Source organism: Ruditapes philippinarum, unplaced genomic scaffold (genome assembly GCF_026571515.1).
Source record: "Ruditapes philippinarum isolate M1 unplaced genomic scaffold, ASM2657151v2 ctg1156_1_1_1_1, whole genome shotgun sequence".
Taxonomy (NCBI): domain Eukaryota; kingdom Metazoa; phylum Mollusca; class Bivalvia; order Venerida; family Veneridae; genus Ruditapes; species Ruditapes philippinarum.
Genome location: NW_026862197.1, coordinates 170,428 through 188,488, shown reverse-complemented (window position 1 = coordinate 188,488; position 18,061 = coordinate 170,428). Strand labels below are relative to the sequence as shown.

At 32.0% G+C, this 18,061-nt stretch overlaps 1 long non-coding RNA gene across 1 annotated transcript; it reads right to left on the bottom strand.

Annotated features, from left to right (window-relative positions):
* Positions 1–11,560: 11,560 nt before the first annotated feature.
* On the bottom strand, positions 11,561–16,345 carry LOC132718242 (uncharacterized). Its single transcript, XR_009624061.1, has 3 exons — positions 16,221–16,345; positions 14,439–14,549; positions 11,561–11,649 (listed from the first exon to the last, which is right to left on the bottom strand). It is a non-coding gene; the product is annotated as an uncharacterized LOC132718242 (long non-coding RNA).
* Between the last annotated feature and the right edge of the window lie 1,716 nt (positions 16,346–18,061).

Sequence of the window (18,061 nt, the reverse complement as noted above, 5' to 3'; positions counted from 1 at the left end):
AAATTCTTTCAGATTATCTTAATAAATCCTGCAATTTTCTTCCTTACATAATTTCAAGAACTTATACTTATAAATAATTCATTAAGTATTATTTAATTTTGGTTTAAACTTTACTTTGGTTTTTGTCCGCTGAAACTTTTAATTATTACGCATTTGCATTTTCACAATATTTCAACTATAAAGTATTCTGCACTTATATTGTTTAAGATATTTTTGTGCACAGGAACAAATGATAAAAATGCCAAAACTACGTCTAAAACTCTTAGACAAGAAGGTAGGTCATAAATTATTTTGTCTTAAGTTTGAACTTTTATTTAAAGATATAAAAAAGTTAGATTCGAAGTAACACCAATGCCTAAAACATTGCACAAATGCACAATTAAGATGTACACCAGTTCAGTGTAATAACCTTAATAGTGCTTTGATAATTCCAGACAGTGAACATATTTTGAAAACGAATGTTTACCATTTTGAAAATTTTATGTTTACCTATAACATAAGATTTAGCCTTATGCTGCATAAACTTTTATTTCATTTATGTTCCCCTTTACTGATCTTAAAGGTTCAATACCATCTGCAATTTTTGACATCTGATGAAATCTGTTTCAGGATGAATGCACGTGTTCTGAGAAATTCTTAGATAAAGTGAAAGGTACTTTGGACGACGTTCAAGAATCAAAGGTATGCTCTTATTCATTATTGACTACTTTTAGTTGAACGATAATAGAGTGTCATATTGAAACTTAATGTTCAGCGGCATATCAAAACTTTTGAAAAATTTCTGTCTATAAATAAAAGCATACAAATAGACACATGACGTTTGTTTAGACATGTTTTACGTCAATAAAAAGTATAGAAACGAATGACTCTAGATGTTTTGTGACACGTAAGTGGCAGAAACATACGAGACCGCACACATATACATTGTATGTATATATGTGTGTGTAATTCGATTGAATTATCAGAACAATGCTTTATCCATTTTGTAGTTGACCTTTGATTATCTGGAATATGGATGATAAAATTTATGTCTTTGATTAGAAACAATATCTAAACATGTGATATGTTGCCTCTTCTGACAAAGACCAAACATACTTTGTCTTGAAATACTAGTTTTGACCGAAACTAAAATAGACTTTTTCTCTAACTGTTGTAAGAAAAATCTGGAAACAAAGTGATTCCTCGGAAGCTAAACTGTCTCAAGGGGGTTCATACCATGCGCGCGCATCCTCAAAATTCTGATACCACGAACACTTTTTCAACTAGTATTTTGAACAAAAACGAGTCATGTAAAGCAATCAGAATAGATTTGAATTTAATTTCTTTTGCAAAGAAGATGTCCTTACTTCTAGTTTTAATATTCCAAATGCATTGACACAAGTCTTCCCTTTCTCATCAGTATTTCGCGTTGAATGCGATTTTGATTCTAGATAGTGCGTCCACCCGGCGTTGAAATGTCACAGAAATTGTGAAATTTTTGATTAAACTGAAAGTTTAACACAGCTTGAAGTTAGTTCATTGTAGAACCTGTTTCATAAATAAAATTTCCAATCTTTGTTATTTTTCCTTGTACGAAAAATGTCTTAAAACGGACTTTTTACAGGAAATAGACATTATGATACTGCGTACACTCTCTCAAAATCCAGATACTGGTACACATTTATGTCTTATTGATTCTGCCTACACATTCTTCGAAGCAGTCAAAGTTCATGATGGGATCAAATGGATAACACTGGCGGCGATAAAAATAATATAATAAAAAGATAATTAAAATAAAGAGTAAGATTCAAATCCTGTGATAAAAAATGCTCCCTAAAAATGTTTAAATGTACATCCTAAAAAAGGTTTGAGTTTCATATTTTTCATTAAATTTGTTTATTTACTCATTTATTTAACACTCTATACTGAAAACATTTTTAGTACACTGCATAACTAACTTTTTAGAGTCAAATTTATAGGTCATTTAAGAATATAAATGTATGCCGATTATATCCAGACAACATCAAGGACGCAGTCGGCATGTGATCTTTGTAAAAGCATGTGTTTTTTTATGAGTATCATTACTTGACATATATATATACGAAGCGTCATACCTCTGAACGCAAGTTTGAATGCCTTTTTGGATAATGAGAATATTGCCCAAACATTTTGTATTAACGACCTCTTATTTAGTTCAGTCCTTTAATATGCACTAGCAAACCTTCGTGCACCTATAACTATTATTTATCAAAATAAACTATTCTAAACTCAAGTTGCTTATGAAGTTGTTGAATACCAATCTAATATAGTCTTTCTCTTTATTGCTTTTGTCCTACGCAAAATGCGCACGCACGGAATGCAACATCCGTTTCTATGGAAAATTCATATCGTAAAACGACCGTAATGCTCTTAGACAAACAAATTGTTAAAACTAGTATGATTAGAATCTTGTACAAAGTAAGGTGAGACAGTAAAAAATTCAGGGTGGTTAAAAAGGGAAATATATCCTGATTTTGATTGAACTGTGTTATAATATAACAGGGTATTGAGTAATATAATCTAGAAGGCCGTATGCCTACAAACATCTGAACAACATATCGTGCTTATATGTTTTACACAGAGCAAACAAAATCAAGATGTTTTTCCATTCTAACACGTCAAGAAAAACTATAGTTGGACTATATTGTTGGAATTATCGTTGTCCTGGTCTCAATGTTCTAATATTAACGTTGAATAATGGCTTTATTTAGTCGGTTTACACAAATCATTTTGAGAGTAACAAGTATTTGAAACATTGTTTGTGTTCTTATCAGACGGCGCGTGCACGCGCCGTCTAGTAGATATGCATTTGTCCGTATAGCGTAGACTTGATTTTGTGCATTTTTGTTTTGTTTCATCAAAATCACATTGTTTTCAAATTTTCTAATAAAAATAGCTTTTCTGATGTACAACATGTCACAGAGCTTTAATAGTGGGGCGGGAAATTGAGAAAATAGTGCAAATTGTGATACAAGCATGAAACTTTCAGGAAATCATCTTTAGACAATGTAGATTTCAAAAGTGAAGTGGGCCCAAAAATATCTCAGCTCATTCAAGATGGCCGCCATTTTCAAAATGGCCGCCATATAAATTTGAGTACATTCTAGTTCATTCATTCCAATTTGTTGTACAGACCTTTAACTCACGCCAAAAGCATGCATATAATTTCTCCTTTTCAAAAATTTAAATCTCACAAAATTTCTCTTTCATACTTCTTCCAAATCCAAGATGGCGTCCAATATGGCCGTCGATTTTGTGCAAAACTGTTATATCATTTTTATAGTATAATTTGTTGCACAAATTATGTTTATATGATAAAAAAAGTGTTTAAACATATCAGAGATAATCTAATTATATGTAAATCTCAATAAAAGTAAACATTTAAAAAGTTTTTGTCTAGATATCTTTAAAAAAAGATCAAGAAAAAATTCCATTTTTTTCATATTTTTCAAATTTGATTTTCTAAAGTAATGTACAAAGTTAAAAAGGTTACTTTATATCTTAAACTGTATTTGACATTCCATTAATATTATGTGTTTATTGTAAAGAATGTAAGAAAAGCATTAAATCTGTAGGTTTTATATTTTGTGAAAGTGGGTGGGGTAATTTTATATGATAATTGTGAAAGAAAAAACAACAGAAAATCTACATAGCTAAGTTCATTCTATTTCTTTGCCTTTTTACTTTTCTATGAATTCTTATGCAAATGTTCCAACTTAAAAAGTACTTTTTATTAGATGAAAGTATTTTTGTCTTCCTTCGGGCCATTTGGTGGGTGAGCAAGAAATTCACATACAAACATGTGTATACATTCAGTTATTAAATTTGGTTGCATGATAATTCTTGTTTCAATATATTTGATATCATATATTAATTGTTAATCGTAAAGACATATAAGAAGACAATAAATCAACTAAATCTGCTTAAAAATAGCAAACATGTACTTGAATGTAAGGTATAAAGGTAGTCTATAAACGCATATTTTTTACTCCTCCACAATTTTATATTTATAATATAAACATGGCTTAAAAGCCAACAAAATGTATGTGATGTGAAACATATATATCGATGGCTGAACGCAACACTGGTCTAACTTGATATTTACAAAATTTCGAGGAGGCTAGAAAAACTTCATTGATTCTATAAATTGGACATTTTTGTTATTATTTTTAGATTTTTATATTGATATAAGTTAAAATTTTAGGTAAAAGGAGTTTCATAAATTAATACTGTTAAATAAAAAAGATATTTGAAAAGATATTAGTTAGATCAGTTTTCCATGTATAAATCACCAAATTTCAATGATAAATTTTCAGCAAAACTGGTCTAACTTGACTTAGCCCTATGTTGCATTTACAAAAAGGATCAAAAAGGCCAAAAGAATAATCAGTAAGTGCTATGTTTGAAAAAAATAGGATGATATAATAGAAAAAAACTGTAACTATAACAATATTTTAGTATGTTTTTAAAAGAAAACAACTTTTCTAAGGAAACCGACAGTTTAATTTATACAAAATTGACAACTATTTGCATAACATACTAGAAATCAGACAATCTTAAAAGTCATTTGTTTTATCACATAAATATTCAAAAAAAATTTATTATAAAGTTTCAGTGTGGAATGAATGTTTTTTTAAAAGCATTATTCAATGTAACATTAAAATTGAAGCACATACTCATAACTGAAAAAAAGATGCATCATTTAAAACAATTCTAAAAATACAGGCAATTTTATTCAAAATGAACCTAATTTTTGTCTATTCGATCTTCATTTATATTTTCAAGTTTATTTATGTAGTCAGAACTTCAAGAAAAATGTTAACTTTAGGAACATTTTGCATAAACTAAGGTTATCTCTCCAAGTTGCCAAAGAAAAAAAACTTTTGCCTCTCTTTGTAATTAATCTTGGCATGGCACTTGTATATATAGCTTTGTCCACCTTCCTTTCTCATCATCCGTTATACTCAATTTTTTGTCAGATTTTTTAACATCATTTTTTTTCCATATTCATATTACAGTAATTCATTACATTTCTCTTTTATCTATCATCATTCTTACTTTTTTATCAAATATTTTCCCCATTTAATAACCATCTTCAATATTACATAAACCACCATTTTAACCATTCTCTACTTGCCAGTACTCATCACCAGCATAATGATATCAAAAACCCTAATTTCACCTTCAAAATGATTAACAGCATTTTTATCACCATCACGGCTCTTATATAAACAGCATTGTCTCCACTAGCCTTTATTAACCAACATTACTATTCTGAATACTCATCTCACCCCCACTATCTTCCTCACCACCTATATAAGCAGCATTGCCACCATATTACACCTCATTACATCAGTATTGTCATCAATCACACTTTTATCACCAGCATTGTCATCCTCAGCATATTCCCCTCTAACTATAATTATATCACCAATTTTGTCCCAATTACCCTTATGAAACCAACATTGTCCTCACTATTAACTATCATATCACCAGTAATGTCCCCACTAACCCTTATAATACCAGCATTGCCCCCAACTTACTATAATATCACCAGCATTGTCCCCTCAAACTATAATATCACTAACATTGTCCCCACTTAAACACTCATATTACCAGCATTGTCTCAGACACACACTATGATATCACCAGCATTGTCCCCATTTACTATGATATCACCAGCATTGTCCAAACTAACCCTCATATCGCCAGCATTGTCCCCAATTACTATGATATCACCAGCATTGTCCCAACTAACACTCATATCACCAGCATTGTCCCCATTTACTATGATATCACTCCCAACATACCCTTATATCACCAGCATTATCCCCAATTACTATGATATCACCAGCATTGTCTGAACTAACCCTCATATTACCTGGGAATTATCCCCATTTACTATTTTATCACCAACATTGTCCCCATTTACTATGATATCACCAGCATTGTCCCCATTTACTATGATATCACCAGCATTGTCCCCATTTACTATGATATCACCAGCATTGTCCTAACTAACCCTCATATCATCAGTATTTATAATCCCCATTTACTATGATATCACCAGCATTGTACCCATTTACTATGATATCATGAGCATTGTCCCAATTAACCATCATTTCATCAGTAGTATCCCCATTTACTATGATATCACCAGCATTGTTCCAACTTACCCTCATATCACCAGCATTATCCCAAATTACTATTATATCACCAACAATGTCCCCATTTACTATGATATCACCAGCATTGTCCCCATTTACTATGAAATCACCAGCATTGCCCAAACTAACCCTCATATCACCAGCATTGTCCCCATTTACTATGAAATCACCAGCATTGTCCAAACTAACCCTCATATCACCAGCATTATCTCCATTTACTATGATATCACCAGCATTGTCCCCATTTACTATCATATCTCCAGCATTATCCCATCTATGATTTCAGAAGCATTGTTTCCACTATTACCCTCTTTATCAGCATTGGCCACACTAAATATAATATATCACCAACAATGTCCCCCACATTTTGCCAGGCGCGCCAAGCTCTCACGGTTGTTCCAGAGGCGCTAGAATTTGAGACTTGCATTGCTGTCACGGGGACCCTCTACAACATTTCTTTTCTTTTCTTGTTGGGTTTTATGTCACACTTACATAGTAGAGGTCACATGGCAATACTCTAGCTTTCCCAGTAGAGGAAGACCTCAAGTACCCAAGTTCTGCTGCTTCATTTTTGTAACATCTGAGGTTAGCTTATAAGGAATTTACTAAGCCTATAAGGAATTTACACTGGCTGCCGGTACAGACAAGAATATCTAACTTGAGGGTATTTTTATGGCGGTAAAGAGACCCTGCAGAGTTTCCGCTACACAGTTACCCAAGAGCTAGATATTCCTGTCTGTGACAACAGCTTGTGTTTGATTTTTTTATCGCATATTACATATTAGTGATATTTCGTAAAGAAATGACGATAACTAATAGTTTCATTTAGCACTTTTCTCGTATAGTAGCGTATGACTTTACAACTTTATTGTTATGGCACAATGATGTCATGTTTAGAAAGCAATTCATTCATTAAAGGCGCTTGGGAATGACTTCATTTAAAAACATTGACTTGTCTTACATGGGGGATGTAAGACAGGTTTTTCTAGCACTGGTGTATTTTAAAACAGAAGATAATCCTATCTGATGTGCAAGAAAAAATCTTTTTCAGTGACATTATTCTAAGGACCTCAGTTGTGTTGGTGCGCTGTAAAACCAACCAAACCAAAAGTTTTATTTAAATGATTACAAGCCTTGTACATACAGATACTTATAAAGACTTCACTGAGGTCCAAAAGCATAAAAACTTAAGATTTGAATTTCTGAAATGTCAATCAACTTGGGTCACATAAACAAAATATACACAAGAGATAAAAATAAATTATACTTAACATGAAATTGAAAATTCCATCAAGAAATTATACTTAACATGAAATTGAAAATTCCATCATGGCTCTATTATAATCTAATTTGAGTTTAAAGCTTATATAAGAATGCTTTTCAATTTTCGGTCATTTTAACAGTTCACATAATTGCTCTGGAAAAAATTTAGCAAATAATCTGAAAGTTTTAACACCACAAGTTATTGTCCAGACTGTCATCAAATTGTACATAAATCTCGAATATATTATACATGTATTTTAAGTCCTATGATGCCAAAATTGGAGTCCCTTTAAGAATTAGGAGCAAATTTTATCAAATAATTATAAAATCTTGAAATTTTTAAAGGGTGGGAGATCTGGTTTCATCAGTATTAATAGATCACTATGATTAAAAACAACAACAACAAAAAACAAAACAAATTGTCTTGTAAATAATTTTCATCAACAGTGAATTATATGATTTAAATATTATAATAAAAACTTTTTGAAAGGTTAATTTACTATTATTTTTTATTTCAATCTTATATGACTATGTAGAGATAATATAGCAATTTTAAACTTATAAATGTTCCTTGAAAACAAAATAGAATTAAATAAGAGCTTTGGATTTACAATTCTGCAATTTTGGCAACAAAAATGGGTAAAATGTAGAAATAAGAGTTATTGAATATGCCAGACCTTACTTAATATCTGCAAATATAACAATACTAAAATTTATTGTATTGAAATTTAACAGCAACACTGTGCTAACTAGAGTTAGTACAGTGTTATCATCCAATAAGTAAATTTTGATGAATGCAACACAGTTCTAACTTGAGTTAGCTCTCTGTTGCATTTAAGTTATAATCACATTTGAGATAGAACAAAATGCCAAGTGGTAAATAAAACCCATAAAATTTCACAAATATTTCTAATATTTTATTTACTGATGTATTTCATGCAAATAGACTAAAAAATGCAAAAAAGTCATTTTTGAAAAAAAAGCAAGTTAGACCAGTGTTGCGTTCAGCCATCGATATCAATGATATGGCCTGGCCTGCATGCAACTTTTTGAAAAGTTAAGATACAAACTAAGTGTACTAGTATTTCCTAAAGTAATCATATCTTATTTTTTTCTTGCAATAAGAGGGTAATGATGACCCTGGATCACTCACCTAAGATCATTGTTGGAAAAAAGGTAACAAGATCATTTTGGGAGTGTCAATTATGTCATAACACACTTGATTTGTGTCATAATTGAATCCGGTTGCTTTTAAAGAAACATGCTCAATATCTGCTTTCAATTTTTTATTTCACACGAGAGAACTTTAATAACCATATCTATATACGAGTCCATATAAACTTAGTGACCTTTTGTGTTTGGTAAATTTGGACCATGTTGTCCATGATATATCATTATTATAACATAATTATGATGACACATGATTAATGTATAGCGTCGGATAGTGTAGGTTAAGAGAAAACAGATTTATTACAGTAGTCTTTGTAAATTAAGTGATACCATTGCAAAACCATTTAGACTGCAGTAGCATCATACAAATTTATGCATGTTATATCAGTCTACATCCCAAATATCTTATTTCAAGTCAATGAAGTTTAACACTAGATGTTTTAATGTGTACCCAGGTGGCTCTATGAGCATGATTCATTAAATGTGTTAATAAAGACTCAAGGTGGTGCTACATGCCAGCTTAGTACCAGTGCTCTATGCATTTTGATTTTTGAGAAGATTTTTTTATTGCATGTACACTTAATGATACAAAAGTGTTTTATGTAACTTTTAAAGAGGTCTTCTTTTACTTGCAAGGTTATATTTTGACTATCTAAGCTCTAGGCATTACAGTTTGTTTGTTTGTTGACTTTTTTTAATAACATCAACAACAAAACAACTTCAATGCGATTCCCTACACAAGTCTTTAAAAAACTGTGTTCCTCGTGAGGGCCTTTAAATCACGTTCCTGCAGTCCAAAATGGCTTTCCCTGTCACTTAGTTTACATTGACTTATAATATTAAAATTCTTCTCCGAAACTATGTGCACAGAAAGAAAGAAAAATATCGTATATCATAACATTGTGATGCTATATAAAAGATTGTAAACTATTGGCATAGGGTCAAAATCACTTAGTTGACATGGACTCTTACTGGAATATAGTTATATGAGTCTTCTTGTAGTTCTGAGAGCCTAGTTATTGGACATGATTCTTTAAAATTAATCATGACAGGCGATAAAAAGATACTTCCTTATATAATTTTAGCAATTCTTTCAGTATAAAAAGAATTTATAGACCTTTTCCCAGCAGTGGGTCTTTGGGCGGGCGTGATCTAGGGTCAAAACAATGCTCTCTTGTTTTATGGAAACAATTAAAGTAGGAACACAATCTAGTTTATACTTCCAAAGTATAAAGCTATGTTTGTTATGTGAGTCAAGCGGTTTTATGAACCTATTTTAGGCACCACCTAGTCATTAGATAATATGATTGTATCAGTCGGCCTAAATATTTGGTTTCGTTTATGAAAATATCCATGTCGTAACAATAAGTTATTAGAAAATGAGACGGGCACTTATTCAACTTAATTACTTGGTTTAACAATGAATGTGGCAAGTTAAATATAACTTTGAATCATTCTGTTACAAGCTTTTAGCAAAGACTAAATTGGTGCAGGAAATAATTGAATTTTCATAAAATAACAACATTTCACTAAGGGTCCAGGCATGATTTTATCTAACAATTATGGTTCGTGCATGAAATATTCAGTCTTCTTTCTGTTCAATTATCAAGTTATATTATGACTATTGAAACAACTTATATCATGCAAACACATTTAATAACTGAATGTATACATATGATTGTATCTGTATTTATTGATATTTAGTACAGCCTCTAGACCTGAAGGAAACAAAAATATCTTAATACAATAAAAATACTTTTACAGTGAATATTTGCATAAGAATTCTTAAAAAAAACGTTATTTTGTACTACAATTGTCTGATAAATTTACCCCACCCACTTTTAATAAGAATAAAAAACCTTCACATTTTGTGTGTTTTTGTTACAATTATACAATAAAACATAGTGTTAATTGAATATCAAAATACACTTTAAAAGAAACTATGTAACTTTTGGAATTTTGTACCATAGACCTAGAAAACCATGTTAGAGAAAAATGAAAAAAAAATGGCACTTTTTCCTTTGATTTTTTTTAAAGATTTTTTTGTACAAAAAAACTTAAAACAATGACTAACAACGTGGTTAACCTAAAATTTGATATTTTTTTCTAATAAAGTTAACAATTTTATATGGAAATACGCATAACGTGTGCAAAAAATTATACTACAAAAGAGATATATTCAGTTTTCATTAAAATTGGCAGCCATATTGACGCCATCTTGGATTCTGAAGAAATATGCAAGAGAAATTGCTTAAAGATTTAAATTTTTGAAAAGGGGGAAACTATATGCATGCTTTGGTGTAAGTTTCAGGTCTGTACAAAAAATTGGAATGAATGATCTATTATGTACATCAAATTTATATGGCGGCCATCTTTGAAAATTGCGACCATCTTGAATGAGCAGAGATATTTTTGGGCCCACTTCACTTTTGAAATCTACATGGTCTAAAGATGATTTTCCTGAAAAGTTTCATGCTTGTATCACAATTTGCACTATTTTGACAGCAGAGACCTTATTTCCGCCCACTATAAGGGATTAAAATAAAACGTTTAAACTGAAAGTGATAGTGTCATGTTTGAATATCATATTCTTTTTATTATTATCTTATTTTATCTACCTATTAACGCCCCAATGAGCCAGGCTTAAGTCGATCGTTCTAAAAGCTTAACCGTTAAGAGAGGTAACGACTGAAGCAGTGTCACTCACTTCATTTGCTCCGCCTCAGTTGAAGTTCGTCTCCGCCTTAAATTGTCGCCAAATTCAATATGCTAGCATTTAGTCTTCGTTGACGAGGGTGTGGGGGGGGGGGGGAGGAAAGGAAACCAGGTATAATTTGACGAATTATTACATAACAAGTTTCAAAGCCTAAACCACGCCCGTTATCAGAGAGGCGGTTCTCCCTTAACCCTTAGCTCAACATAGACCCGTCTATAGTCTAATAAGGGGGCAATACACAGTTTTCAAGGCTTCTCGGCAAACAACTGACTGCGCCACAATCAAAACCTCACACACAAGTCTGTAATCACACACCTGAAATAAATGCATTCCATATTTAACATATACATATGTATCTCACAGCAAACAATTAAAAAAACATGTCCACCTTCAAGTTTTCTGGCACATAGCCCTGTGTTTTTCATTGTTTTGGTCGCGAAAATCAACGACAAAAAGAGTGGACTACCCCTATTCGCATAATAACAAAAATATATTAACGTCAAAAGATTAAATCACAAGCTATAGTGATTTTTCCTTCTTAAACAATGCACAATCTGAAAATAACATCCAAACGGGGAGTCATGCATCTACTTTTTTCACTATTCTAAGTCTTCTGCATACCCTTTAAATTGAAGAGCTGATTCACCGGCTAGCTCCAAAAACCACACGTTCGCATCCGACAGGTACTCTCTCAAAAAAACAAGGGTCAACCCCACTAAATTCAATTTTACTAAATAACTGAAACACAATACTAGTCATTGAAACTTGAAATATAGTAACTATAAACATTTAGAACCTCAAATTTCCACTTCAATTTCAAAACTGTCTCTTATTTGTAAATTTGACCCTGGCCAATTCGAAACTAAACGGCTGAAACTGTGTACTGCCTCCTTAAAGCACAACAAAACATTTTTAAAACCACAATTTTGACCTTCATTTCTATAATTTGATCAATTTGAATGAAATTTACCACTGAATTTATATAAGGGCATTACATGCTTCAGCAAATATTGCCAATAAAAAGGTCATGAGTACTGAGAATTTACCTAAAATATACCCAATTTTTAATGACAGAACAAGAAGTATTTCAAAGTCCACAAAACACATGATTATGATGCATCTACAATTTTACTAACATTCTTTCATGCTAAGCATATATTCAGGCATATTTTCAATCCATTTTAAGTTGTGCCAACTTCTCTCCTGCTCCAATTTCTGCTCTAGAGCATGTGCTGTATCAAGATTTTCAGTGTCAGTTATTCCGCAAAGAAGCTGCCATGCTAGAATTTCAAGCTACAGACAATGAAAAATTGTCATTCTTTGAAAGAAATCTGCTTCCAGATACATAGCAAAATGACATTTCAAGGATTTAAAAGTGAAACTTATTTATATAATGCTAATTTATGACATTGCGAAAGGAAAATTGATTGCGATGTGTTTTGCGTTTGAGCAAAATCAGCTGTTTTATGTTTATTCTTGACCGTCCCTTCAAAATCTGCTTATCAAAGTTAAAAAAAAACAGTCAGATAGATCAAAATTGATATTTATTCAAGTATTTAGGCTATTTTAACCATTTATGACCACTCTCAGTATGAAACAGTTTTGAAAAAAATGTTCAGAAATTACTTAAAAAAATGGACTGGTCACGCAAAAAATGCTCGGTCCGAGGCCTTCATTTGAACTAAAATGGTTGGAATCGATGCGGTAGTCCAAAATTTTGTATGAAAATTGCTTATTTCTATCATTTGATGCTCCTGGAACCACCATGTTAGAGAAAATGACGCAGGTGAGCTTAAATGTGAAGATGAACAGCTCACCAAACACTTGAATGCATGATTTTTAACTCTCAATGAAGAATGACCTCCCCTTGATTTTGCTCTCTAATATAGACATGAGGCAAAATATGCACTTTAAAAGCTCATATTTCACCACAGCCACAGGTTTGGGTCAATATAAACATGAAATTATGATATTAAAAAGTACTTACAAAAAATCAAATTTTGCTCTTAAAGCACAACAAAACATTTTTAAAACCACAATTTTGACCTTCATTTCTATAATTTGATCAATTTGAATGAAATTTACCACTGAATTATATAAGGGCACTACATGCTTCAGCAAATATTGCCAATAAAAAAAGGTCATGAATACTGAGAATTTACCTTAAAATTACCCATTTTTTAATGACAAAACAAGAAGTATTTCAAAGTCCACAAAACACATGATTATGATGCATCTACAATTTTACTAACATTCTTTCATGCTAAGCATATATTCAGGCATATTTTCAATCCATTTTAAGTTGTGCCAACTTCTCTCCTGCTCCAATTTCTGCTCTAGAGCATGTGCTGTATCAAGATTTTCAGTGTTCAGTTATTCCGCAAAGAAGCTGCCATGCTAGAATTTCAAGCTACAGACAATGAAAAATTGTCATTCTTTGAAAGAAATCTGTTTCCAGATACATAGCAAAATGACATTTCAAGGATTTAAAAGTGAAACTTATTTATATAATGCTAATTTATGACATTGCGAAAGGAAAATTGATTGCGATGTGAATCGCGTTTGAGCAAAATCAGCTGTTTTATGTTTATTCTTGACCGTCCCTTCAAAATCTGCTTATCAAAGTTAAAAAAAACAGTCAGATAGATCAAAATTGATATTTATTCAAGTATTTAGGCTATTTTAACCATTTATGACCACTCTCAGTATGAAACAGTTTTGAAAAAAATGTTCAGAAATTACTTAAAAAAAATGGACTGGTCTCGAAAAAAATGCCCGATCCGAGGCCTTCATTTGAACTAAAATGGTTGGAATCGATGCGATAGTCCAAAATTTTGTACGAAAATTGCTTATTTCTATCATTTGATGCTCCTGGAACCACCATGTTAGAGAAAATGACTCAGGTGAGCTTAAATGTGAAGATGAATAGCTCACCAAACACTTAAATGCATGATTTTTAACTGTCAATGAAGAATTACCTCCCCTTGATTTTGCTCTCTAATATAGACATGAGGCAAAATATGCACTTTAAAAGCTCATATTTCACCATAGCCACAGCTTTGGGTCAATATAAACATGTAATTATGATATTAAAAAGTACTTACAAAAAATCAAATTTTGCTCTTAAGGGGGCAATACACAGTTTTCAAGGCTTCTCGGCAAACAACTGACTGCGCCACAATCAAAACCTCACACACAAGTCTGTAATCACACACCTGAAATAAATGCATTTCATATTTAACATATACATATGTATCTCACAGCAAACAATTAAAAATACATGTCCACCTTCTAGTTTTCTGGCACATAGCCCTGTGTTTTTCATTGTTTTGGTCGCGAAAATCAACGACAAAAAAGCGGATTACCCCTATTCGCAAAATACAAAAATATATTAACGTCAAAAGATTAAATCACAAGCTATAGTGATTCTTCCTTCTTAAACAATGCACAATCTGAAAATAACATCCAAACGGGGAGTCATGCACCTACTTTTTTCACTATTCTAAGTCTTCTGCATACCCTTTAAATTGAAGAGCTGATTCACCGCCTAGCTCCAAAAACCACACGTTCGCATCCGACAGGTACTCTCTCAAAAAAACAAGGGTTAACACCACTAAATTCAATTTTACTAAATAACTGAAACACAATACTAGTCATTGAAACTTGAAATATAGTAACTATAAACATTTAGAACCTCAAATATCCACTTCAATTTCAAAACTGTCTCTTATTTGTAAATTCCACCCTGGCCAATTCGAAACTAAACAGCCGAAACTGTGTACTGCCTCCTTAAAGCACAACAAAACATTTTTAAAACCACAATTTTGACCTTCATTTCTATAATTTGATCAATTTGAATGAAATTTACCACTGAATTATATAAGGGCACTTACATGCTTCAGCAAATATTGCCAATAAAAAAAGGTCATGAATACTGAGAATTTACCTAAAATATACCCAATTTTTAATGACAGAACAAGAAGTATTTCAAAGTCCACAAAACACATGATTATGATGCATCTACAATTTTACTAACATTCTTTCATGCTAAGCATATATTCAGGCATATTTTCAATCCATTTTAAGTTGTGCCAACTTCTCTCCTGCTCCAATTTCTGCTCTAGAGCATGTGCTGTATCAAGATTTTCAGTGTTCAGTTATTCCGCAAAGAAGCTGCCATGCTAGAATTTCAAGCTACAGACAATGAAAAATTGTCATTCTTTGAAAGAAATCTGCTTCCAGATACATAGCAAAATGACATTTCAAGGATTTAAAAGTGAAACTTATTTATATAATGCTAATTTATGACATTGCGAAAGGAAAATTGATTGCGATGTGATTCGCGTTTGAGCAAAATCAGCTGTTTTATGTTTATTCTTGACCGTCCCTTCAAAATCTGCTTATCAAAGTTAAAAAAACAGTCAGATAGATCAAAATTGATATTTATTCAAGTATTTAGGCTATTTTAACCATTTATGACCACTCTCAGTATGAAACAGTTTTGAAAAAAATGTTCAGAAATTACTTAAAAAAATGGATTGGTCACGCAAAAAATGCTCGGTCCGAGGCCTTCATTTGAACTAAAATGGTTGGAATCGATGCGGTTGTCCAAAATTTTGTATGAAAATTGCTTATTTCTATCATTTGATGCTCCTGGAACCACCATGTTAGAGAAAATGACTCAGGTGAGCTTAAATGTGAAGATGAATAGCTCACCAAACACTTGAATGCATGATTTTTAACTGTCTATGAAGAATGACCTCCCCTTGATTTTGCTCTCTAATATAGACATGAGGCAAAATATGCACTTTAAAAGCTCATATTTCACCACAGCCACAGGTTTGGGTCAATATAAACATGAAATTATGATATTAAAAAGTACTTACAAAAAATCAAATTTTGCTCTTAAGGGGGCAATACACAGTTTTCAAGGCTTCTCGGCAAACAACTGACTGCGCCACAATCAAAACCACACACAAGTCTGTAATCACACACCTGAAATAAATGCATTTCATATTTAACATATACATATGTATCTCACAGCAAACAATTAAAAATACATGTCCATCTTCTAATTTTCTGGCACATAGCCCTGTGTTTTTTATGTTTTGGTCGCGAAAATCAACGACAAAAAGAGTGGACTACCCCTATTCGCATAATAACAAAAAAATTTAACGCAAAAATTAAAAATCACAACCCTTAAAAGGATTCTTCCTTTTTTAAAACAATCACAACCCTGAAAAAAAAACCCCAAAGGGGGATCAGGGAACCAAACCTTTGGGCCCCTATTCAAGTTTCTAAACCCCTTTTTAAATTTGAAGAGTTTGATTCCCGGCTAGTTTTAAAAAAACCCCCACGTTCGCATCCGACGGGTACTCCCCTCAAAAAAAAAAGGGGGTAAAACACACAAAATTAAAATTTACAAAATTTAACTAAAATTTTTTGCTTCGACCAGACTTTTTCAATCTTTTTGAACGGGACAAAAAATTTCAAAAATTTCGACGCATCCCAAACATGGAAAAAAATTTAAAATTAATGCTTCGGATTTTAAAGGTTAATATAAACAATTTTAAAAAGGGCTGATTTTGTACATTAGTTGTGACTGTTCACATCATTTGGCGACGTCTTTGATGTGCAGCAGCAACATTTTACTTGTTTTATTTCTTTATATATTTTACAAGCAAAATACAGAGTATTTATAGTAAATTCTAAGACGACCCGCATTTTTCCCTATTAAACATAGAAGAACAGAAAGTGTGTGTTATTATGCAACAGATGCTCAGTTTGACGTTCTATATTTAGACATGTGACGTAATCATTATACACGTGGCGTAACCAATAAAAATCCGACGTGCTGAAAATATGTACGGAAACAAACAGGCGCATTTTTCTTTAACTATCAAGTACGGCAACATTTATGTGTTGATGTCGTGTTAGAATCGAAAAAATATATAACCAAATCAGTGATTTTATCGCTTGATAACATCACTGTTTGTCGTTCGGACGCGCATCATTATTTCACTCGGGCTACGCCCTCGTGATATAATTCCTCGCACCCGAACTCCAAACAGTGATGTTATTGATCGATAAAATCACTGTTTGGGATATATTATTTCTTAAATAAAACAGTGATATAGTTTTCTCTTTTGACAGTTTTTGCACGCGCATTATACAAAAGGGGCGTCAATTAATAATGGTCCACTCGGTATATGATAAAAAGTCTATTACTGTCGTGTAAGTTAAATACTAAATTTATTGAACTCGTTGAATAAAATAATATTATGTTCGCCAGAGGGTAACATAATATAATTTTGTTCAACTCGTTCAAGAAATTCAGTACTAAATTTTACACTCATTCAATATACTCTATTTATCACATTCCCGTGTTTATTTTGTTTCTCCTTAAAAATGGTATTGTACGGTCGTATTTTTATAACGCATATGACGGCACGTCAAAATATATTCACGACCGCGCAATGTCATTTTTACGGAGACGCAAAAATTGAATAAGTGCATCAACCGGCTAAAAAGCCTTTAAAGAAAGTTCATATTAGAAACACTGAGACGAGAACAAATTTAACCACCACCAATATAGTCCTATAGTTTTTCTTGAGGTGTAAGAATGGAAAAACATCTTGATTTTGTTTGCTCTGTGTTATACAAGTAGCACGATATGTCGTTCAATTGTCCTTAGGCCTACGGCTTTTGTGATAATATTACTGCACAT